Source organism: Camelus dromedarius, chromosome 4 (genome assembly GCF_036321535.1).
Source record: "Camelus dromedarius isolate mCamDro1 chromosome 4, mCamDro1.pat, whole genome shotgun sequence".
Lineage (NCBI taxonomy): Eukaryota > Metazoa > Chordata > Mammalia > Artiodactyla > Camelidae > Camelus > Camelus dromedarius.
In genome coordinates, this window is record NC_087439.1 from 57,292,701 (window position 1) to 57,317,556 (window position 24,856).

A 24,856-nucleotide genomic window follows, 5' to 3' on the forward strand; every position below is an offset into this window, starting at 1 on the left:
TACACGGGAGGAGGGGGCTGCAGGCAGCAGAGACCATTCTGTTAAAGTGTAGATTCCAAGCATAAAACTTTCAAATGAAATGACAAAGGAACGAGAGCTAGAAAGCTCAGTGCCATCAGTGCAGTTTACAGAATACAGTTTTTCATGTAACTTTCCTCATGTAAGTATCATAAAACCAGTCAAAAGAGATAGATTTTATCATACAAGAGTCCGGGATGAATGCGTTCTTAGGTTGGACTAAGAGCAATGCACAGTCATGTGTGTTCCTGATATTTTTCTACCAAAGAAGTGGATTCAGTTTTTCCCCAGGTGAACTGAAAACAGGATCAAGCATTCTGACTGTTGGCAAAACCTTAGTCTGGAGAAACTTTTCTTTCTTTGACAGTAAATTAACAGAAAATAGCAATATCAGTAAAAATGGTAATAATACAACACTCCTGAATCAACACTGAAAAAGAAGGTACATTTTAGTTCCTTCAAAGTTCTGTTTGTGATTATCAACATGTGTAGATTCGTGATGCAAAACAAAGCAAGAGTGTGGGTATGGGAAGTTCCTCACATAGAATATTGCTGACCTTCCTTCCACTGGAAAAGACAAGCAAAAGCAACACAAACATGTTGGTGTCAGAAAGTGTCTATTTAGACCTAAAATGTCTCATGAAGCAAAGATATCGTTGCACACGTCAATATCAACCAGCCAGAAGATTCTGGTTTATCAAATATCTATTCCTAAAGATTTTTAAAAAGTTGAGCCAGTTGTAAGTACAACTCCACTGACTCTAAAGAAAAAATCATAATAAACCAAAGAATATTAGATCATCTTACCCTACTACCTGCACCCTGTATTCCCCAATACACACACACACACACACGGTCCTCACACACTCCCCACACACAGACACATACACACTTCCCAAAACAGCTATAGTGAAGAAAGAACCAGGGAAGGTCTAATCACACCTTAGTGTAAAAGTACTAGGGAGGTGGAGTGGGGGTAGGGGGTCAAATTATAAAATGCCATAAGCCTAATTACACCTTCTATCTTCTAGGGTTGCCTTATATTCATTTTACTTAGATGATTCGCTGAGAAAATCACATTCTACTGATTATATAAAAATTAAGAGAATGAGAAACTAAGACACAAAGACACACTGCTAATAAGTGGCAGAGTTAGCATATCCATGTGGTAAAGGATAAAAGTAAATCCCTACCTCACACAAAAGAAAAATAAACTTTACATGGATTAAACATCTAAAAATCAAGAGCACTATCATACATGTTAGAAGAAAATATTTTGTTTAACAAAGGATATTTTAACAAAGAAAAGGCACCGATTATAAAGAAAAAGACAGATACACTTGATGTCATGATATATAAAAGCTTCTAACCAAAATCAAAATAAACGCACCAAACACACCATTAAAAAGTAAAAAGGCAACCAGATCTGGCGAAAACATTTATAATCAAGGCTGATCTTTAACCAGTATACACTGGGAAAGTCATGTCTTCTTTAAAGTAATTCAGTATCAGCTATGATTAACAGCAGCTGCTATGAGCCCCGCTAAGACCCCTTCTTCTGGCCTCTCCTGCCCTTGCAGGAGCTCCCAGACATCCGCACGGTCCAGCTGAGGGCCTCAAGTCACTCTGAGCAACCTGACGTTAATTATTTTGATTGTCACCCTTGCTTGTGACTCATGTGATCAATAAAGGGGAAGAAAATATATAGAGGGTCACGGTATCGATGACATCACCTCCAAGACTGAAAAATATTGGTATGAAGCCAAAGTCAAAACATTAACAAGCTGGGTATGTAGATGTTTACTCTGTTAGTTTTGTATGTTTGAAATATTTTTAATTAAAAAGAAAGATTTGACAATGAATGAGAATTACATGTTATATACCAACAATGGATATTTCTAGTTTTTGATCCAGTCATCATCTCTTTACCAAGAGTCAACCTCTCAGAAGTAACAAGCCACAGTCATTTAATACATGAATTTTCCTACAAGCTAAAGCCCTACTGTTCCAGAAAAATACTCCTCTCCTACTTCATCCATTGCCTCTAAGGGTAGCGCCAACTATTCCCTGCACGAACCCTTTCACTCTTTGATCTGAGAGTGCATTTACACACCCTGGGTTTTGTGCCTGGCGCACGTTCTTTGTCAACCCCTACACACTGCTGTTTGGGACTGTGCCCTGCTTCCTGAGACTACCTCACCAGCTTGTATCTGCAGCTGTCAGCCAGCACCAGGCCAACGCCTCTGTGCAGTGTAGACATTAATCCTGAGGTCCTCCCTTCCACTAACTTTGGCCTCAAGAGTGAGGTTAGGCAATTGTTTGGGTCAGTTTTCTATTGCCACCTTCAAACTGTAGGGGCATAAACAACAAGCATTTTATTTATCTGTAACTGTGGGTTACCATTGGTTCTGTGCTTATCTAGGTGGTGTTTCTACTGTCTGCAGCAGAGTCACTCATGCAGCTGCACCAATCTGATGGATCGACTGTGCCTGGATGGTCTAAAACGCCCTCACCCACGTGTCTGGAGACTCTTGCCAGCTGTTGGCTGGGCCACGTGTCTCCAGCAGCCTAGCCTCGACGTCTGCACAGAGAGGCAGCTTTTCAAGACAGCAAGCCCGACATGCAAGCATTTTTCAAGCTCCAACTTGCATCACATTTACTGATGTTCCATTTACCAAGTAAGTTGCCTGGCCAAACTCAGAGTCCCACATGAAGGGGAAACTAAGCAAGGACATTAACACAGAAAGATACGTCACTAAAGGTAATTACTTTAATATCTCTTACAATTATATTACCTATACCAATCAGAAAATTAAGCCTAAACACAATGATGTGACAATTAAGTAAATTATTAAACATTCATTTTATAAAGTATTATATAGCCTTTAACAATATAGTTACAAATCTATGGAGCCACAGAAAAAAACTGCTGAGTTTAAGAGTTTAAATGAAATAATAATTCAAATCCATTAGCATAATCATGAAAATCCACTTATGAAAATAAGAATGAAAGAGAAAATGATAATTGCTATTTTAATATAATTTATTTTTAAATTCCAAATATTCTGTGGTAATGTTATATAATTTTGTTATGAAAGTAAATTTTAAATATGTGATAGTAGACCTTGGCATAGTATCCTGTTGAATTCCAGATTACAGAATTTATTTTTGTTTGTAGGCTTGTTTTTCGTCAAGTCAGTTAGGGACATTTTAAATTTGCATGTGTGATTCAGATGCATTAATCTTTTAAAAGACAGTGGATTATGGTTTTGTATAAATTCACTGCTTTTTCTGCTTTATTGTGCTAGTTGGTAACATGAAGAATAAAGATAAAAGTGGCTAAATGGGTAAATATAATTAAATCTTTGAGTTCCGCATATATCATCTTTCCATTTTTTATGGGAAGTTTCCAATTGAGATCTCTTCAAATTTGAATAGATCACCAAAGTAATCAACCAGAGATTTCAGATCTTTCAAAATCCTCACTCGTTTGCAGAAATATCTGAATTAACCTAAATGTCAATATATCTCAATACCTGAAATATAATCATATTTTCATCTGCAATTTAGATTGATGTTCTATTTTAATTTCATCCTTATGTAATGAGTAAGATGATTAAGTTAAGCATTAAAAACCTTAAACTACAAAAAATAGTTTCCATTTGTCCCTTCTCTCGTGTTTTTGAACTAAGTATGTCAGATTTTTGTTTGTTTGTTTCAAATTATCTTGGTACCCTAAATTTTAACCGTTTCATTTAATGTTAGAAAACTAACAACTGGCTTTTGGGCATCATGTGTTAAATGGCTAGAGATCTGACAGTCATACATAAACTGTAAAGTATTACACCATTCTTCATTATCAATAATTCTTTTTATGGACTCTTAACTTTTGATGTCTAACTTGGTTTCTAAAATTTAAATTTATATTACTCCTGTGAGGTTTTGTCCCTAACTTTACCAAATGCTACTTTGGTAACAGACCATAAAATACAGCTTTCAATTCCACTGAAATCAATATGCACATTCACCTGGAGCAGTAATTGTTTTTTGGGGTGTTGGGTTCTTTACATTTCTTTTTTAAATAACAGTGCCCTTAACTATTGAGCATTCAGTTTTGTGACATCTGCACAGCTCTGTACTTCACCTAACACAAAAAGCAAGCCAATGTGTTAAAATCAGACTGCTTGGGACTTTGAAGGAACACAAGCAGGTTACTTCTTTCTAAACAAAAAGGAATCAGCAGAATAGCCTAACATCGCTTGCTGGATGCATGCTGACCTACGAGTTATTCACTTGTGAGGAACCAATTGGCCCTAAGAACTAGAGATGGACACATATTGACTGATGAGTTAAACATCATGTGTCCTGAGAGCTTTGTTACCAGTTACAGCACTTCTTTTAAAACTGGTGATGCTGGAGGACATTATTTCCTACACAAATTGGACATTTAGAAAAGACAATTTAAACACTGTAGGAAAAAAAAGAGTTGTGTTATAACTGTGATAGCTGACTTTCATGTACATGTTCCAATGGAAAAATTAAGGAATGCGTTTGCAGATGTTTTAAAATATCAATTTAAATAACAATCATATTTAACTTTGACGTTTGTGTCAAATGTCTGTGTGTATTAAATGGACATCCATATCCACTGTGAAGGCTAATGAAAGCATAATTTTATATTCTGAAAACACATATCCAATGACAGAGGGTAAGGTGGTCCAGACACCATCTGTTCCTTGGCAGGAAGCTGGCAACTTGCATCTAAAATTTGCTACAGAGATAATTGAAAGTTAACCCTAAGTGTGGGATTTATTACCTTAAATGTAGGTATGTGGAAATACGAATCCAAACTATTTTAAATGGTAGCCAAATACACACACACACACACACACACACACACACACACACACACATACATATACATACATCACCTTATTTGTTATGGTGGCCTACAGTAAATTAGGTAGACATGTCAAAACTGCCTTACAGAGTATTGGTGAGGGAGCAGAGAGGTGGGCATGCTAGAATAAATTCATATATATCACCAGAAAGCCCACCAGTTGACAATATTTTCTTTGAAATCCCAGAGGGTGCTTTAATAAACAATAGGAAATAGTGAGTTTGGCACTGGCGCAGGTGAGCAGCTCAGTTGTGGCTGTCCTTTGGAGACCATGGTAGACAGTAGGTGGACAGTAGGCAACTATCATGATGGAACTGAACTACTCAACATGATTGCTATTGATAGGATTCTGGAAAAGCAAGGGTCTTTGGGAGGTAGGCTGTCAGAGGCAAGTGGACATAATCACCACAAAGGAAGCAAATTCAGAATGATACTCAGTGAGCTGCGTCTCACATGAATTCTTGGCCATGGCTAATAGACACTTGCATTCCCACAGTTCCCTGACTATGTATTAGGGAGGGTCACTGTTACAAAAGAGGGGACAGGAATGAGGATTCCTGGATCCAAGGAGACTGACTGGGGTGATCGGTGGTTGTTTTTACATCTATTGTTAACTCTAAACAGACATTTGCAGCCCCTGCAACTTGAGAAGCATGGTAACCAGGAGCTTAGACAGCCACTCATGAGGGTCATGTTAACCCAACCAAGGAAGTAAACGTAGAACAGCAGAAGCAGTTCCCAAGGGGGAGAGGAGTCAAGGTCACAAGGGAAAGAAAGAGCAGGCACGGTAATCTTCGTACCAATTACATCAGGATGACTGTAGCTTTTACCCCCACTAATCTCCTGGTTTTCAGGTTATCTTATTTTTTTATGAAGTGTAACCAGACATCACCTGGACAAAGCAGTCATGAGATGCAGTGAACCTAAAGTAAAACATGAGTCTTGAGTGGCGTGAGGAGTGGGCTGCAGGAGACGTTCTCAGGACACCATTTAGCTTAGACCTGACCATAATCAGTGTGCGCGAGACAAGTTCCAGGTTAATGTGTCTGCATCTCTGTGATTAAAGCCTGTTTCTGAATGTGCTGGGAGGCTGCTTCACCCATTTGCAAAGGCTAGAGATGCCAGGAAATTCACCACCAAAAGCAGCCTTCAGCAAATGAATATTGGGAATTGGTTATAAACGTCTGATCACCCTCACCACTCAGATGGGATAAAAAGGCTTTACTAAAATGCAATTCACATAATTATTTAATATAGAGGGGTATAATTTACCTATTTAAAGCATACAATTTCAAATGTACAATTCCAGGATTTTCTTGTAAGGTATGTCTACCAGTAACAATTCCTCTCAGTTTGTATTTCCAAATGCCTTTATTTTGTCTTCATTTTTGAAAAATAGCTTTGCTGAATATAGGATTTCTTTGTTGACAGTATTTTTTTCTTCCCCCCTGTGCTCTTTGAGTATGTTATCCCACTGCCTGCAGGCCTCCATTGTTTCTGAGGGGACATTAGCTAGTCATCTAATCTAAAGGGTTATTCCTGCATATGACAAGTTTGGCCTATATATCTGATGAATCTACCAATCTCCTCCAAATTGTCTCTCACAACTACCACCACTACAGCTACTCTACAACAATACGACTACCATTTTTGTGAGCACACTAAGCCTTGAATTTTTCCATCAAGGGTCATAAATAAAGTCAGTTCCTTTGGGAAGAGGTTAGGAGCTACCCTCCAAGAAAACTGTGAGTCACGACTCTGGAGCGAGGCACATGAACAATGGTACACTTCTCTCTGAGTGACACTCTCCACTTGAGGAATTGTGTGTCAAGTTGGTGTGGACCAGGGTGGGGTGAGAGGGTGCGGGCAGTAGCCCCACATCGTCTCAGGTTGCCTCTCCCAACATGGAAATTTCTGAGCAAGGGCAACTGAGGCCCCAGTATTCTCAGTGGTTCCACACTCAAGGTACAATCTCTGTACTATGAGTGGGGGTTGGACAGAAGAAGGGAGCCCTTACCTCTCAGCCGTACTAATTCAGAACTTAGATGCAACAAAAGGTAACTGAGGACAGGATGACATCCTTCCTTTCTTGGGAGCCCAGAGGAAGAGAGAGCACTGTATTCTTGATGGCAACAGAGCAGGGTATCTGCCTCAATGAGTTGGGAAAGGGGAGAGAGAAAGCAGGTTTCAGTTCAAATACCACTTACTCTCCCTGTTCTCACTGAAATTTAGAAGATTTTCTACGTTTCTTCAGTTTTTGCATCCCCTTGGGACCATGTCCAGAGACTTAAAATGGTTGGAGTTTTTTAAATCATTTTCACCAGTTTCACTGCAGCGTGAGACCACAAAACTGCTCACATTATCATGCTGCAAGTATCTCCTCTAGGTGGGATAGTCACTTTTTTTTAAAATTTTCATTAAAAGGTAGAATCATTCTGAGGCATGCGTTTTACACCATTTCCTGATGAAGGACCGGGTGCCCACAGGAGTAGCAGATATAAATGCCACCCTTTGTTGGCTGTTTTCCCCACCCTGTATCACTTCTCTGTTCTTCCCCTGGTGTTCCCTGAAACTATTTGATAAATTCCTTGCGACTGAATCCTTATCTTACAGTCTGCCTTTGGATGATGCTAAACTGAAATCTCAAGGATAATGTTTCTTTTTCTGACTTCCGTAATTGAACACAAAGATATGGAGATTGCGGAATAATGGATGGGATACAATGTGTAAGAATATAGAAAGTGGATGGGATTCAGGGCGTAGGTGCAAAGATACAAGTTAGCTAAGAGAAGACACACTTCCTCTATTAAAGCAGGACCAGGAGAAAGAAGGAAAGAATGGATACAAATGTATGCACATGTTCGCACGTGGTAGCAAGAATCACACCACTGAGATGATTTTCCAGTAGAGAGTTTATACTACTTAAAGTTCTTTACTTCACAGAATGCTTAAACACCTTAGAAATATGCCCACTTGCTAAAATACACAAATGCTAAGCCTAAGGCTTCTTCCTCAAACTTCCTTCAGATGCCATTGCCAACGTTTGCCTGAGATTTCTCTTAATGACTACATCCAAGTCTGATTTAACATTGTTGTTTCGTTCATTTGTTCAATATCTTAACAGGCTTAATCAGATTATGAACAAGTCTTCTAGGACTCGGAACTATTTCTCCTCCTCTGGGAGCCCTTCTAGCTCTGCACTGAATCTTTAGCATTGATTTCAAAGTTTAACTCTAAGGGCTGATTTACTTATAATTCTTGTGTGCAGTTTCTCACTGTAGATGCTATGTATTCACAAAAGTCATGATGAAAAAGGTCCTAGACACAAGGTCCTAGGAAGTTGTAGAAAAGGGAGAGCACATTCGGTTAGAGATGGATCAAAAAAGACTACCCAGAAGATAGATTTGTATTTCAAAATAGACCTTGAATGATGGTCCAAAAAAAAAAAATTAAAGGGGCGTTTTATGTAAAAAGATACGAAGAAAGCAAGAAGCACAAAATATGTTTGAAGAATTACAAAAAGTTTAAGGAGATAGATGTAATAAAGTTTAAAAAGAGAAGTCAGAGGTGGTTTGGAGCACATTATGGAAGGCCTTGGAAGAGGATGTACTTAATCTGATAGACAATGAACGATTACAAAAAGGTAATTTGTCTGATCTGAGCTATGAGTGAACAAATGCTGTCCAAAACCATGTAGTTCCGTCTCTATTCTTAGCGATGCCTAGTACATCACTGCGGCTTCCAGCTGCCAAGGCAAGCATGGAGTCTTTCATTACACTCATCTTGGAATCTGTGTATCCTTTTTGCTTCGTAATACCCCAAAACTAATTATGATACTGGACAGTACGTTTCCAGAGACTATCATCTTTCCTGTATTGTTCCCACATAGTGCTTATTCAAGTCCTGAGAGCATGCTTGCCTACCTTATACGAGGAGCTTTTCTTCCTTTTGCTATTCAGCTGCCAGTTTGGACCTCTGGTATTATCTTTCTGCTTGGATGAGAATCCTTGTGCTGCTGCTTTAAAAAAAAAAACAAAAACAAAAACATGCTGATACCTAATGGAGACAAGACATTCTCAAACTTCATTATCAAAGATATTACCATCAAACCTGACTTAAAATCTAGGATGCAAGTGTCCACAAATGGGACTTTCCAAGTTATAATAAAAATTTCACTTTTAACTAGCCACCGCCTCTTTGTGAGAAATGCATTTATGCAATTTTTATACAGTTCATCCTCATAGTAATTTGATAAAATAGGCAGACCAATATATGCACTAAGGATAAGGTATAACCCTTCTCATGTACTGTAATTTTGGATGTTAAGTCTGGGATACATATCCATGTGAAATTGTAGAAAATACTGTGCGTTTAGTCATCTTAGCATTTATCATAACTTGTAATTCCAGACTTATTTTGTTGTTGCTCCAAGGCACATGTCTCCATGATGATACAACTAAATGAAATTTGTGACCCAGAACCATTACTGAATTTTGAGAATAGTACTATTGACACACAGCAAAATTTGTAAAAAGAAATCTGCTTGCTGCAACTGTCTCCCTAAAGAGTCACTCAACAATGCCACTGCTCTAATCACTTGTTTCACTCTTCTCTGCCTCAAACAGCCCAAATTCTACCCCCAACTAACCAGCTATTCTTCTCATATCTTAATTGATTATCCTGCTACCTCTTTATTCTACATAGAAATTTAGTCTCTTCTGGCAACACAAATAAAACGTCGTCTAGGAAGGACAGATTCCCCAGAAAGTGGGGAAAGTTATAAACTGCAGTAATTTTTAGCTTATAGCCTTTCTTACTTACTCAGCCTCATCTTTCTTACATCGTCTTTAAATAGTGAAGGAATGAATGAGTGTTTGACAAAGGGAACTGGGAGTGACTTCTTGGTTCACTGAGAATATGCCAAGAAAGAAGAATGAGAATAGTTACAATGAAATATTTGTGCTACTTTATGGTTTTGAAATTCTGTCCTTTATCTTTTAGAGGTGTAAGGAATTACAATTCCAGCATCTTCACTTAATTTTTCTTTAGTAGAGAGCTAAGAAGAGCATAATTGTGACATGTTATTTAATGACTTTTTGATTTGATGTGCCATTTTAATTAATTGGGGGATAAATTATTTTACTATAAGATACAATGGTAAGGGTTCATATTACCTCTTTAGTTTTCCCATTACTCTGAGCAGGACATGGGAAAGTACTAAGGCTTTTAACGCCAAAGTTTACAAGTTGATGAAGATTTAAATTTAGCACAGACTGCACTATTCGGGTAAGACAACAATAGCTAAAGAATGCTCAGGCATCAAATATACTTACAGACTTTCTCAGAGATTTTTATCTTCACAAAATAATACTGTTTCTTAGGAAGCCACTGCAAGACCACTTTTTCATGGTTATTTTTAAAAAGCCATCAGTACTTATCCTTTACTGAAATACTCTTTATTTAAATAAGCAGAGGCTCTCTGACTCAATATTAAAATCAAAACCGTTTACATCAAGGTTATCAAGTGGCTAAACTTTTATATTTGCTCACTACCATTTGTTAACACTTTCTTCTGCCCCAGCCAAATGCCCAGTCACTGGTTCAGATCACTTAGTCCACAAATCCTCAGGATCTGGCCCCACAGACCACCTCCCGCTGGGTTTCCTTGGCCTTTTCTTCTCTCGGAATTGTTTGAGAGCACCTCCCCTTTTATAAAAGGAGTTGCTGCTCTTTATGCCTAAATCCCCAGGAAGGCATTCATGGCTTCTTCTCTCCAAAATAATTTTTTATGAATTCCATTCTCCAAGAGAAAATGAAGAAAATTCAGCTTACATTCATCCTCATTTTATAAGACACATTTACTTTACCATGGATCCATAGCTTAGATAACTAACTATTCTAAACCAGGGGTTAGCAGATTTTTTTCTAAAAGAGCCAGCTAGTATATTGTTTGGTATTGTGAGCCACATGGTCTCTGTCATAATTACTCAACTCTGCTCTACTTAACTCTGCCATTGTAACAAAAATAGCCATAGACAATCCATAAATGAATGCGTGTGGCTGCATACAACGATGAATCTTTATTTTAAAAACTGGTGGTGTGTCAGCTTTGACCCATGGACCACAGTTTGCTAATCCCTGTTCTAAACTATCTAGTAAGAGAAAGGAAGGCAGACCGGCATAGGAAAAAGAGCATGGTTATTGAAATCAAGCCAACATGTGTTCAAGTCCTGGCCCTGGCAATTTATACAATTTGGGGTTAGTCATAATACTTCTTTGAATCTGCTTCATCATCTGTTAAAAGGGGTTATATCTCCCAACTTGTGCATGTTCTGTGACTATTAAATAATAAGATAAAGAACGTATGTAAAAGTTTAAACAGAAATTTTTGTAATAATATAAATAAAAATTATAAAAATAACATTTCTATTTTTGTGAGTACTAACCACTGTTACTTCTACTTCTATTAAACTTGTCTCAGACTCTGCTCCATACTTGACCTAGAATGGTTTGTACCTATATAACTACATACTTTTAAGCTATGCTAGTGAGAAAAACACAATGAACACAAGACTTTTAACTGTTTGAGCAGTAATCAGCAATCAGTAACTTGAACATAATAGAGAAAATTCATGGAGTAACCCATTATAGCCTTTATTCTGCAAACCCAGACTTGTGGGTTATTACAGCTTTCATCTTGAAAACTCATTCTAATTAGCAAGTTAGATGATATCCAATATTATTTTGCAATATTTCTATGATATAATTATTCACTGAGATAATCTCCATACTGGAAATACTTAAATTTTCTGTAAATAATTTATTTTCATATATTTACGATAATTTTTAAACCTGCACTTGGTCACCTTGACTAAATATGAATATCACAGTCTTAACCATGTTATCATTTCCAGATTTTCACTAGAACAGTAACAGAAGCTACTGTTAATGAAACCCATCCTGTATCTTAGCACCTAAGCCAAACAGAATCATTAGCAAAGGTTGTTTATGGTATGTTTCATATAATTTACATCACTTTCACCAAATGTTTTTTAGATAAAGTATAACAATTCCATATTGAAGAAACTGTATACACGTGTAGAATATAGATATAAGAATACAGAGAAACATTTATTAGAGTTATGTGAACCAAAACTGTTTTACTGTCTATTATGCTCAGGATGTGGAGAGATAATTCATGGTATTTCTACATTTCAAGTATGAGCTTTTGCTCCAGACTATGTTTTCAAGGATATTTGTAGAGCAAACAGCCTTGGAAGATACAGTGTCTCCCTCCAGGGAAGAGGGCAGATTTATTTCTTGACCATTACGATAAAGACAATGTCTCTCTCTGGGACAGAGATTGGGCAGGTGTGCTAACAGTGCCTTTTAAAGTTGGGAGTTTCCTAAGCCCTTGGTGTTCCTCAGCTATGACACAAATCCCTGGTGCGCACATCACCCACTTGGATCCACTACTTCTGCAATTCTCAGTTCCTGGGGACTTGCAGGGTGGGCGGGAGTCGAGGGGGCAATAATGTGAATGTAAAGCTCATTGCAGGCTGCTGTGGGATGAGTAATGAAGTCCCGTATCTCTGATCTGGGAATATTGTGTCTTCTACTAACAGACAGAATTGCAGCAGGCTAACTTGTTAGTTTGAAAGCAGAGTAAAACCCAAGACCCTTTAATGTTCTTGATACTAGGCACATCACAATCTTTCTTTTCCGCATTGTTGTTTCCTTCATCGAGTCCTATGTACTGTATTACATTGTTCGGTGCTATGTTTTGATATTTCTTTAAAAGCTTTGTATTTGTTTAGCTGTCCAGTTAAGTACTTAAAATCTGTTGTATCTGGCTATCTTTTGAGTATTTTTCAGTTGGTTCTAGAGCAGCTTTTAGCCTAGTGCTAATTTATCCCCCCAAGCCCACCCTGACCACCACCACAGACTCTACCCAATACACATTACAAGATCTTTTCTAGCTGGTAGCAGCTTTACCTCCAGTCCTACGTGAACTCTGGCGATTGTTCAAACTACTGCTTTACCTTTTTTTTTTTTTTTTTTTCACCTGGACTCAGTGGTTTCCTCTAAAGCATGTAAAGATTATACTCAGAAAAAAGACTAAAACGGACCCCTCTGCATATCTCCACAATCCTTCTGTTCAGATACCATCTTTCCTGCCCTCTGCCCACAAAGTTAGCCACTTGCACAACCCCAAATTCCATTCTGTCTCTTCAGCTCCGGGAGACCACCAGGCTGTGACTGTTCCCTGCTCTGTGACCTGGAAACTGCTTCCAGGTAACACAAAATTGAGACAATAGTAAGGCTCACTCCTGTTTTCTTTCTCCCAGGGATCACGGTCCTGTGCTGCTCGTTGTCCAATGTTTAAAAATCATTTTTTGGTATATTTTGTCGAGGTTTCTACTTGTGTATTTACAGTGGGAGAGGATATTGAGTCCCTGTTACACCATCACTGCTTACAGTGGAAGTACATTTGCATTTCTAATGTTTGCAAAATGATTAAGTTGCTATGGAAATAGCTTTAGAGATTAAAAATTGAATTTATGCAAAAATGGTAAATACCTAAAGACATCATGAGGAAAAAAAGACCATTCTATGAGTTTTTTCTAAATGCTAAGTGCCATTAAAATGGTACATGCTTTCTCTATGAATAGAGTTAATGATAGTATCAATATTATAAATAATAGTAACAAAGCTATTCTTTTACCACTAATTTTCTTAAATTTTCTCAGCTCATAATCTCCTAATAATTTTTGAATAACTATTATGAGCAAGACTTTTATTATACGTAGTGTGGCATCCAAAGTTCTGTTCATTACATTCAGGAACTTCAAATCCAGTCACGAAAGTAAGAAAACTAAGATAACTTCTGTGTGCTGTTCATTACCTGTGTGTGTTTGTGACAAACCACTTTATCCAAGCTCAAATTTCTTCGTTTTTATAAGTGAAAAGTTTAACTAGATGATATTTAAAGTCATTCTCCCCTCAGAAAAGTTACGGCTCACTTGGAAAGTACTTCAAAAGCTTTACCTGTGTGCTCACTTTTACGATGGGTCAGGAAGAATTAGAAAAACCGTGTTAAATATTTACTTGTAAAATGCTCCAAAAATAATACATTTTTATGTCAATGAGAGTATCAACAGCAAAACTGTGAAGTACTGAAATATGCCTTGCTAATAATCAGTGCAGCAGTATTAACTGGTATGAGTTGGGATTCCCATTATTATGGCTTCCCAGGTAATGGGAAGACAGAGCTAAGGGAATACAAGCTTTCTTACTATACTCGAGTCAGAGGCTTAATTTGGGAGTGACAAAAGGGAGAAATTCCTCTCCCTGAGCATATTCTCAAAAAGTAACACACTTTGTAACATTTTTAAACGCAATAGTTTGAGACTAGTATTTTAAACACAATCCTTTGAGATGAGAAGATATTAAAAGAGCAAATTCCAGTCAAGATGGCAGGGAATTTCTGCTTTAAAGCACTTACTTCCCTACTATAAAAGCAAATGACAGGTAAAGCATAAAGCAGAAAATTAAAGTGTCCTGACTGGGCTCAAATACAAGACAAATATTTTTGAGAGCCAGAAAGAAAATAATGCTTAACTGGCTAATGGGACCAAAGCAGCAGGTGTGCTGCACTGTGGATCCAGAGATAGGCAATGTCTCATGTTTGGTGTGGGAATGAACATCAAATACTTGCTCCAAGAGGAACATGGACTGGAGTCAGGCTCATGACCTGATGCCAGGAGGTGGGAAGGCTGAGAGGTGGGCCAGCATGCTCCATAAAGACGGCTCATCCAAACTGCTTCCATCCATTGAACATGACTGTGACAGACAGGGAACTATAGGCAAAAAGACAAAACTAAATCACACAACAGGAACAGGCCTAAGAACACTCCCTGCTCTTAGAGCAACCACAAAACTCATTAATTCAAACAAACCAACCAAAAAAAAAAGCTCAACACCAAGAAAGGCATCAATCAAACATCAACATCAAAATAGATGTCCACTCCAGAAGAAATGTAACTTCATGGAACAATTTGACAAGCCTCAACATAAATATTTTAAGTACTCAGAGATAAATGGAAGCTTATTAACTATGAAATCAAAAAGAAACAAGAAATTATGAAATAAAGTAGGAAGAAATGAAGCAAAGAACTATGAAAAAAGGGAAGAAGTGTTACAGTTGAAAAATATTATCACTGAAGTGAAAAGCCCAAATTAAAAATAAAATGCAGACAGGACAATCAAAGAATCTTCGAATTAAAATCAGAATTGAAGAAATCACTCAAAATACAGCACAGAGAGACAAAGACATAAATCTCATAAAAGTGAGAAATAAATAGATATCTAATAGGTGTTACAGAAAAAAATGTTACAAAAGGAAAGATGGACAATAGTTGAGAATTTTGCATAAAAGTGTATGTGATTAGCAGATAAAAAATATATTCTCAGTATTAAGCAGAATAAATTAAAAAACACAAATCCATAACTAGTCACATTGTAGTGAAACTGCAGATCATTAGACTATAGAACAAATCTTAAAAAAGGCCAGAGGGAAAAGGCAGATTATTCTAAAAAACAATTAGCAATCAATATGATAGAAACCTTTTGATCTGTTATTAGAAACCATAAATCTATGAAGTAATATCTTTAAATTGCCAAGAGAAAACTGTGTTAGTGTCAAATTTTATACCCAGATAATGTCTTTTAAAAGTACAAGCAAAATAATAACACCAATAGACTTTCATGAAAAGTATGATTAAACACGTGATTCTGCTGTAAGACGAGAGACCACAGAAAATATACTGGAATAAAGTTGTTGTATTCAATAGCAACAAAACCTCCTTAAAGTCCTTGCTTAGTGTCATCTACTCAAAGTGGCATCATTTGATAAACACCAAATTGAGACCAGGGGTTATTTATAGAGATGGAAGGAAAAGGTATTGGAAAAGGTTCATAGGGGGTTTCAACCATGTCTATAATGTTCTATTTCTTTTTTTTTAAAGTTTAAGAAGACAAAAACAAGAAAAAAACCGTTTAACCAAACAAGAGGTCGGCAATGAAAACATTATTAGGTTCTGAGAGAGCTGGGTGGTAAACACATGGAGGTTTATTATTCTCTCTCATTTCTTGCATGCTTTTAAAAATATCTTACTCTACAAGAAAAAATGATAGTAGAAAAACTGTAAAATCGAGAGTTGTTATTTTTCAACACATTGCTGAAATATTACTAGTTAATATAGGAGATCTATAAAGAAGGTCACCAGGGTGGTAAATGTTTTATGTTCTAACTTCCCCGTCAAACAATAGCATATACCTAATCTAACCCTCCACCAAGGCCAATCCCTATTTCACTCCTTGTTACATTAAAATCTGTCCATCTGTCTAGGAAACAGATATGGCTTCCCTAACTTTGAGTTTGTGTAGTGATTTCCAAAGAATGTTGACAAATTAAGGTTGCCATCCACCAGACATCAGAGAATAAAGAAAGATACAATGAACAAGAAAGGAGTGTGAGGATCTCTATGCCTTTGCATAGCTCAAGGTAACAATCCTTTCGTCACTGGCATCGATGAGAGACTTGAGTATAGTTATAGAAAAATGATCATCTAAACAGTGACATTATGATGGAAGATTATTTGGGAGTATTGTGAAGAAAACAGCTAAAGTGTTTAGACAGGATCATTTGATGGAGAGCCTCAAATTTCATCTTGAGGATTTTAGACAAGTGAATTTTATTTGAGTAAATTAAGCTTACTATATGCATGCATAATATTGTTAAACAGTAAAGCTGAGGTACTTACACCCATGATAGAATACTTAATGGCAACTCTAGAAGCATACTATAGGGCTGTGAAAAGAATGACAAAAACAAAATAGTGTAGGTAGCTGGAGAAATAAGTAAATGCTTTACATTAAGCAAGTTTTCTAATTAAAAATCTTACTTTTTTATTGAAGATAGAGGGAAAGAAATAAAAGAATGCAAATAAGTTCTTTTAAAATCTATCCCCAGTACAGTGATACATCTGTGTTTCCTAGCTATGCAAAGAATTTATTAGGCAGGGGAGGGATGGTAAGGGAGAGATGACTAGCTTAAAACTTCCTAGTTACTCTGCTTCTAAGTCAGCCTTCTTGTGAATTTCATTACAGGACAGATCATTTTGCCATCCCACAAGGACTAGCTTTATTCCAAATAAGCCAAATGTTCTACTCCAAAACAAATGATGATACTGTAACAAAATTTAAAAATCACATATTAGGCAAAAGAGTTGACCCATTTAAACTAACTTGATGCACTATGAGAATACCTTAAAAATCGTAAAACCCAATGCCATCTAATGAGAATTTTACAATAACGTGTCTCCCAAGATTATGTTCAGTGAGTTCCATTATAAATATAACTATGAAATAGGTACTTATTCAGGTGTTTCTCTGTAAAGGAAGATAATTATCTTCAGTATTTGGCATCTAGACTAGCAATGTTCAACAGAACCTTCTGTGATGATGGAAATACTCATTCTTAATCATCCAATACTGTATCCACTAGCCACTTGTGGCTATTGTGCACATAACATATGGCTAGTGTAACCAAGAAACAGAAAGTTTCATGTTATTTAATTTAAATAGTTAAAAGTTAAATAGTCACACGCTGCTAGAGACTAGACAACTAGTATCTAATTCAACTTTGACTGATTATAATCAAAAATGAACAAAGACAAATGAAAAACAAAAAAACTAGTTGGTAGAAGTAAATTGGGCTAGGTTATCATCAAAACTTAGAGAACTATACTTTCCATATCATCTTCAGTCTTCTTACATGTGGACCTAATGACCATTCACCAAATTTTATATGAACTATCCTATTAGTAGTCAAAACTGTATCTGGGAAACCTATACCATCAATTAAGCAGAAAAATCTTTTTTTCCATCACATCTTTTGTGAAAGTTAAAAAGTTTGAAACTAGTCCCAGTAAATGTGAAGAACCCAATGAAGACTCATAAAGCCGTGTGTTTTAACTGTGGTAATCACCACATGGGACTGTGAAAGAGTGATGCTCAGAAAACCAAGTCCTTTGGTGGAGTGTGGCCTTGCACTTAGAGGAGGGCTATTCAGGCCAGGATTAACATTCATGTGGTAATGAGAGCTCAAATGCTCACTTCTCCCATTCCCATTACATGCCGTTCTCCTCATTCCTAAAACATTTTCCTCACAGTTCTCTTTTCCCCTGAAAATAATTACTTTGCTGGAGCCAAATGTCTAATTTCTCTGCATGTTTGTAACACATTACTCCATTTCAAACTACTTTGAGAGAGTGAGAAGTTAAAGGCTAGAAATCAAGAGCAAAGTAGAAAATCCAAATTAAACAATCAGTTTAAGCCCAGTAGGTTTATATATCTTTGTTTCAAAGCTTTGTGGCCTGTTTCCTTTGAATAAAAGAGCTCTGCAAATATCCACAAACCTTGCCTGGCCACTATCACAATGTCTGGGTAGAAATAACTCTCATAACAGATTTGTGTACAAATTACTGTAATAAGTAGATTAAATATCAATTTAAATATTATGGTTTACAACCATTTTAATTACTGATTGTTATCTCTATGAATCACATCAAGTTTCATATTAGAAGGCAAATATTTGCAGTTTGGTATATTATTCTATCTGGAAAAAGAAAAATAAAAGCCCTCTTATTTATTTTTAGTTTAATAAACAGGCACACCTCAAGCACTGCGTAATATTATTAGAGGTCATGGAAAACATTATTAATGAACAGCAATGATAAGCCAAAAAACAGTGTTTAAGTGACTTTTACATAAGATTTCGTTTCCACCCAAACGTTTGCCCCTTTAATTCAGTCTGTGCTCTCAATTCTTTTATGCAAATCATTTTCATTTGACTTCCCATAGCAAATCCAGAATTTGAAAATAATCAGATAGAACAGTGTGCAATTTAAGGTCCTGACAACAAGTACAGAAATGTTTTATGCTTGAGGGAACTGTGCACAGACCATCTGCGCCTTGGTGAATCCCACGAAGCCTGTCAAAGCAGGCATGCATGAAGAAATAGACAATGAGGGGGAGACGTTTTCACAGCCACTGGAACCAGGATCCAGGAGACCACAACATCCACTTTGGACATTATTCAGAGTAATAGTTAGGTCCATGTGGTATATTTTAGGCCCACCTACTGAACACAAATCCCAAAAGAAGAATGCCATTGAGAGTTCTTATTATGATGTCACAGTGTATTTCATGTAGCTGGAATCAAGAGGACAACTGAATAGAACCTTATGCTGCATTTGCACTGTATCGTGTGACACAATGGGAATAACATGAAAAAGGTGACTTATGCTATTTTACCAAAATTGTCTGCATCGTGATGGGTTCACGCTATCTATGAACTTATTCCCAAAGCAGCACAGGATTTATCCTGGCCTGCTTATTCATAGAATAAAAACTCTTATAATTAGTAATACCCCCAAACATCCAGAGGTTGATATTTAAGTAAAAGGCAAAACAGTGGCTAGGATAGATTCATGCAGAAAATACACAGAGATTTGGACTAGCCCTAAACTGCTCCGCCCCAAAAATAGTAAAAAATCTGAATTCCCAATCACATCCATCCCCAAGGATATCAAATAAGAGATTCTGGACTGATACTAACTATGCAGGCCTTACAGTGAGTTATTCCTGGAACTAGATTTGAGGAAAAGAAATAACTTTCACAAGTTATCTAAGTGAGGAATCTGCTGCTGAAGAATGACTTTAAATATGAGAGTCACACTTTTATTCCAGAGGGCAATCTCATGCTTTTGAGAGGATTATATTTCATATGTCCAGAAATTATATATTTGGAAGTTATTCACTTGGACCTATAACTGGAAATAATTAGTATATGGAAAATGGAGACCTACTCATACTGGGACAGACCACTGTTAGAGTTAGCACACCATCATAGGACCATGTCCTTCTTACTAACTGCATATTTGCTTAATACGCATTAGCTTATCTTTTAAATAACAACCCAGGATATTGATTCTTATAGTATCTATCCTTGAGTTCAACCACGAATTGAATGCAACTGAGTATTTGCAACAGCTTATTGGAGAAGCTGCTATTTGGGAGAAAGAGCCTGATTTAATAAGTAGTCTGGCAGGAGTGCTGGAAAAACTCAGTAAGTTGTATTTTATAAGTAGACAGAATACATACAGATATTGTAACTACTGTAAATCATTGTGTTTCAAGCCAGGCACAGAACATATTTATACAAATGTATCGAATTTTTATTAAATACTTCTTTGTGACACAATTTGGGAGGTGAAGTTAGGCAAGAATATTATTGTGGGAGATTATGGAAGATTCAATGATAGGAGTTTATTACTTTATAATCTCTCCTGAAGCACAAAGACCATGTTCCCACACTTTCCTCCTTAAAAGGTTGAGCTAGGGAATGAGTTCTGGCCAATGATTTGATGACAGACTTAAAGTAAGTCATTTCCAGACCTGGTAAATAAAGATCTCCTGAATACTTCCTCTTATCCTACCAAGGTGACTCTGAAGGCCGTGTGTTCCAGATAGACAATGGCCAGCCAAACTTTGTTAGACTTCACAGGAGTGAGATACAAATCTTTGTTTTACAGAGGCATCAGTGTTTGGGCTTTTTCTTTTTCTGCACCATGTGTAAGCCTATTCTACATAATTCAGATAATTTCTCAAAGTGTCTTAGAATGTTTTTAACACCCTCTCAAACTTCTACTACAACAGTGATACTTTGGCTTCAGTTATGAGCAGCATACACATTTCTAGGCTTTCTCATGTATATGTAATAGCTCTCCATTTAATTCATTGGGTACAAGGTAGTTATGTAAAGAAGCTTATCTTGTTCTTCGAGAGTTTTTTTTTTTTTAATCTAATACTTTTCAAACAAATGGCCAGCGTGAGAGAATAATTATTCTTGGTTGACCAAAAATGCTTTAAGATGGAATTTTGGAGAACTAGCTGAGTAATTTTCCAGTTGCTCAAATTACACCTCTATAGAAAAACAGCAGAAGTCTTAGCTGCTAGGTCAATTAGCATGTCGATGCCCACCTATGTCATTTTATATTTAGAACATAAAAGTCACAGACGGTAACTAGACTTACTGTGGTGATCATTTTGCAATGGATAGTAATATTAAATCACTATTTTGTGCATCAGTACCTAACATAGTGTTGTAGGTCAATTATACTTCCAAAACAAACAAATAAACTTATAGAAAACAGAGGTAAGATTTGTGGTTGCCGGGTGGAGGGGGGACGGGGGAGGATGGACAGGGAACTGGATGAAGGGAGCTGAAAGTACAAACTTCCTGTTATAAGATAAACAAGTGCTAGAGATGTAATGTACAACACGATAAATATAACCCACACTGCTCTATCTTATATATGAATGTTAAGAGAGTAAATCCTAAGTGTTCTCATCACAAGAAAAAATTTTTCCTTTTTCTTTTATCTTGTATCTATATGAGATGATGAATGTTCACTGAACTTATTGCATAATTATTCCATGACATATATATGTCAAATCATTACGCTGTACACCCTAAACTTATACAGTGCTGTATGTCAATTATATCTAAATAAAACTGGAAGAAAAAAATCTTATCAACAAAGTCATACGATTTTAGTTATATCAAGAAAAGTCAAAGGTGAGCTTTGTACACTGTTCATAAATATTGTTTGTTCATTTTTATCACAAAGTTGATCATGTCCAGGAACCATGGAATAATTTCAGATTAGTTGTTTTTTATTTCTACTATAATTGTGTCATAGGAACTTCACCATATAGAATCCATGGTGAGTATGGGCCAGTGTTGTTGCTACATAAATAATTCTCAAAGGCATTTCTAAAGTCTGATTTTAAAACTATACAATTATTAGAAGCAATTTCTCAAGAAATATCTAAAATATATACATATATAAATAACATATATACATATATATATACATATATATGTATATATATATGTTATTTTTTTTCCAGCTATAACCAAATGCTGAAGAGGAGTCACATGTTATTTAAATACCTACTAGAGTAACCCTGGGGCAACTTCAGATAAGCTTATCTGCTGATGAAAAGGTGACATTAGTTAAGGGAGGTGATGTATTGTATATGCGAGATGGTTTTGTTATAAATAATAATGGCTTTTGTTTCTTCTAGTTCCTGTAGTTGACCACCAGGAGTATGTAGGATAGGATAAGCTCAGAGTTGTTCATTTTTCACCTTGCTTCTTATCTGCTTAATATTGCCTCACTCAGCTCATTCATGGGAGAGCATCTTTAAATTACATTACTAGAGCAGCACACCTGCACTCAATCATCTCTCTGTCCATAATTCACTGTGTAAATTTAGAAAAGTCACCTACTGTATCTTTTCAGTTACCTCAGGGATAAAATAAGTTTTCTTTCAAATCTAAAATTTTCTAAATCTAAAAATTTCTAACTATAGATTATTGAATATTTTCTATTTTTATTCAGAGTGAAAAAGAAACGGTTTAATCTTCAGCATGACACAATTAAGGTTAAATTTACTGGAAAACAGTATTTGGAATTGAGAAGTAGATTGTCAAGGAAATTTTGAAATCTCATTTCTTGGATGATTTTTTAAAGAAACAGAAAGTCCCTCTCTAGAATTGTTTAAGTGTGATCTTGCTAAAGTTAGGAAAATATTCAAGGTAACTTTCCATTCTGATTTCATAATTCCAGTAAGCAATTTGATTTCTTGTTTCCTTTTCATAAACTTTGTAGTACTGAATTTTAAAATCAGCTAAGCCCCATTAGTACTGGAAGCTTTGGGTTTAGCCTCGTTTTTTTACACCAATTGCCCTGTAATATGGCCAAGACATTCTCCCAAAACATTTCCTTCCCTCTTTGGTTCTCATCATCTTTACCTTTAAAGTTAAGGCTGTTGATCAAGATGGCCTTAACTTCTCCCTTGGCCTGACTACTTTAGACAGGCTTCCTCCTGCCTCTAAACTCCTTCACCTGCCTCCAACTTCTGCCCTTAGATGCCCAGATGACCTAACCACAGAGTCTCTTCTAGCTTCTTCTTAGAGCATTTATTATAGAAAACTTGTAATTGTAAAATCTTTCTTAGTTTTTTTTAAATTTTTTTTATTGATTTATAATCATTTTACAATGTTGTGTCAAATTCCAGTGTAGAGCACAATTTTTCAATTATACATGAACATATATATATTCATTGTTACATTCCTTTCTCTGTGAGCTACCATAAGATCTTGTATATATTTCCCTGTGCTACACAGTATAATCTTGTTTATCTATTCTACAATTTTGAAATTCCAGTCTATCTCTTCCCCACCCCCACCCCCTTGGCAACCACAAGTCTGTATTCTATGTCTATGAGTCTATTTCTGTTCTGTATTTATGCTTTGTTTGTTTGTTTGTTTGTTTTTATATTCCACATATGAGCGATCTCACTTGGTATTTTTCTTTCTCTTTCTGGCTTACTTCACTTAGAATGACATTCTCCAGGAGCATCCATGTTGCTGCAAATGGAGTTATGTTGTCGGGTTTTATGGCTAAGTAGTATTCCATTGTATAAATATACCACATCTTCTTTATCCAGTCACCTGTTGATGGACTTTTAGTCTGTTTCCATGTTTCTTAGTCCTTTGAGATACAAATCTTTAAAAACTCTTCCCAGTTTACAACCCAAAAGTGTCTTTCTCAAGGACGTGGAAGGCATCCATTTGAAATGGAATCATCAAGGGAGACAGCGTCTCTATCTCTCTGTCTCTCTGGGAGGGCAGAACCCTAACTTCATGGGTGACTTGTGCAAGCTGTGAAACTACTTCCTGCCACAAAGATATAAAAGTTTATTTTTCCTTTGGGTAAAGTCAACTAGCAAGCAACAAAATTCTCCTGCCCTTTGTTTTAGTGGATTTAAATTTAGACAACGTTTTGATCTCTTTCCCCTGTTGTAACAGCCTTAAATAAAGCCATCCTTGCCTGCTTAACAATTTCCAGTGCAATTTTTGCTTTAACAGGGTTTACTAGATTGCTTCCAAGGCCCTTTTGCCAATTTTGAAATTTTACATTTCTTTGGAAAAGATCTTTTTGTTTGAGTTGCATTCAAAGAAAATGGTAGCCACTTTACAGAATATAAAAAAGAAGATGTGATGGAGCTTCAAATTTAGCAAAAATTGTAGGTGATTTGCCTATATATATTCAAAGCACTCACCAGCAGACTAGACAACGTCCCCCATTGATCTAATATTCTTCTAAATCCACTCTTATTCAACACTACAACATCTCTTCAAGATGAAAGCCATAGTTTTGTTATCATCACTGGAACTACTTTTTTCCCTTCTATTGTACTATGTAATTTCAGAATCATTAATAGAGCTTGAATTCACAGATATGAGTATTTCAAATTTATATAAAAATATAGCTCATATCCTAAGAATATAGTGAGGTAAGTAGTCCCTATGGTTGTGAAAGAACAATTTAGTTAAGAAGAAATACAGTTGACTCCGTACCATTCATTGTGTTTCCCTCCTTCAAAGTTCCCTGCTATGACCTTATCAACACTATCTCAATTTTTAATACTACCACCATCATACATTGTAAATATTTACTGAATTACTATATGAGTGAGTGAATGAATGAATGAATAATGGGAAGTTTTGTGAGCATTTCTTATTTTGACATATCTTTCTGTGGTGATATATGGCAATATAGTCTTAGTAAGTACACACTTCGCATTTTGTTTAAACTGTTATAGAGATGGTAGTTCATCTTTTTAAAACTGCTGTGATCTAAAGTTTAAATATCATAGTCACCATATAATCTACATTTTTACATAAAAATATTCAAATCTAGAATAATATTAAACCTATAATTTTTAAAAATAAATAAA

At 36.2% G+C, this 24,856-nt stretch overlaps 1 long non-coding RNA gene across 1 annotated transcript in view; it reads right to left on the bottom strand.

Annotated features, from left to right (window-relative positions):
• The window catches only part of LOC135321148 (uncharacterized), a 660,820-nt gene that overhangs the window by 410,335 nt on the left and 225,629 nt on the right, over positions 1–24,856 (bottom strand). The window contains exon 3 of the long non-coding RNA XR_010380643.1: positions 8,842–8,936. This is a non-coding gene — a long non-coding RNA (uncharacterized LOC135321148). The remainder of the gene's footprint in view (positions 1–8,841; positions 8,937–24,856) is intronic.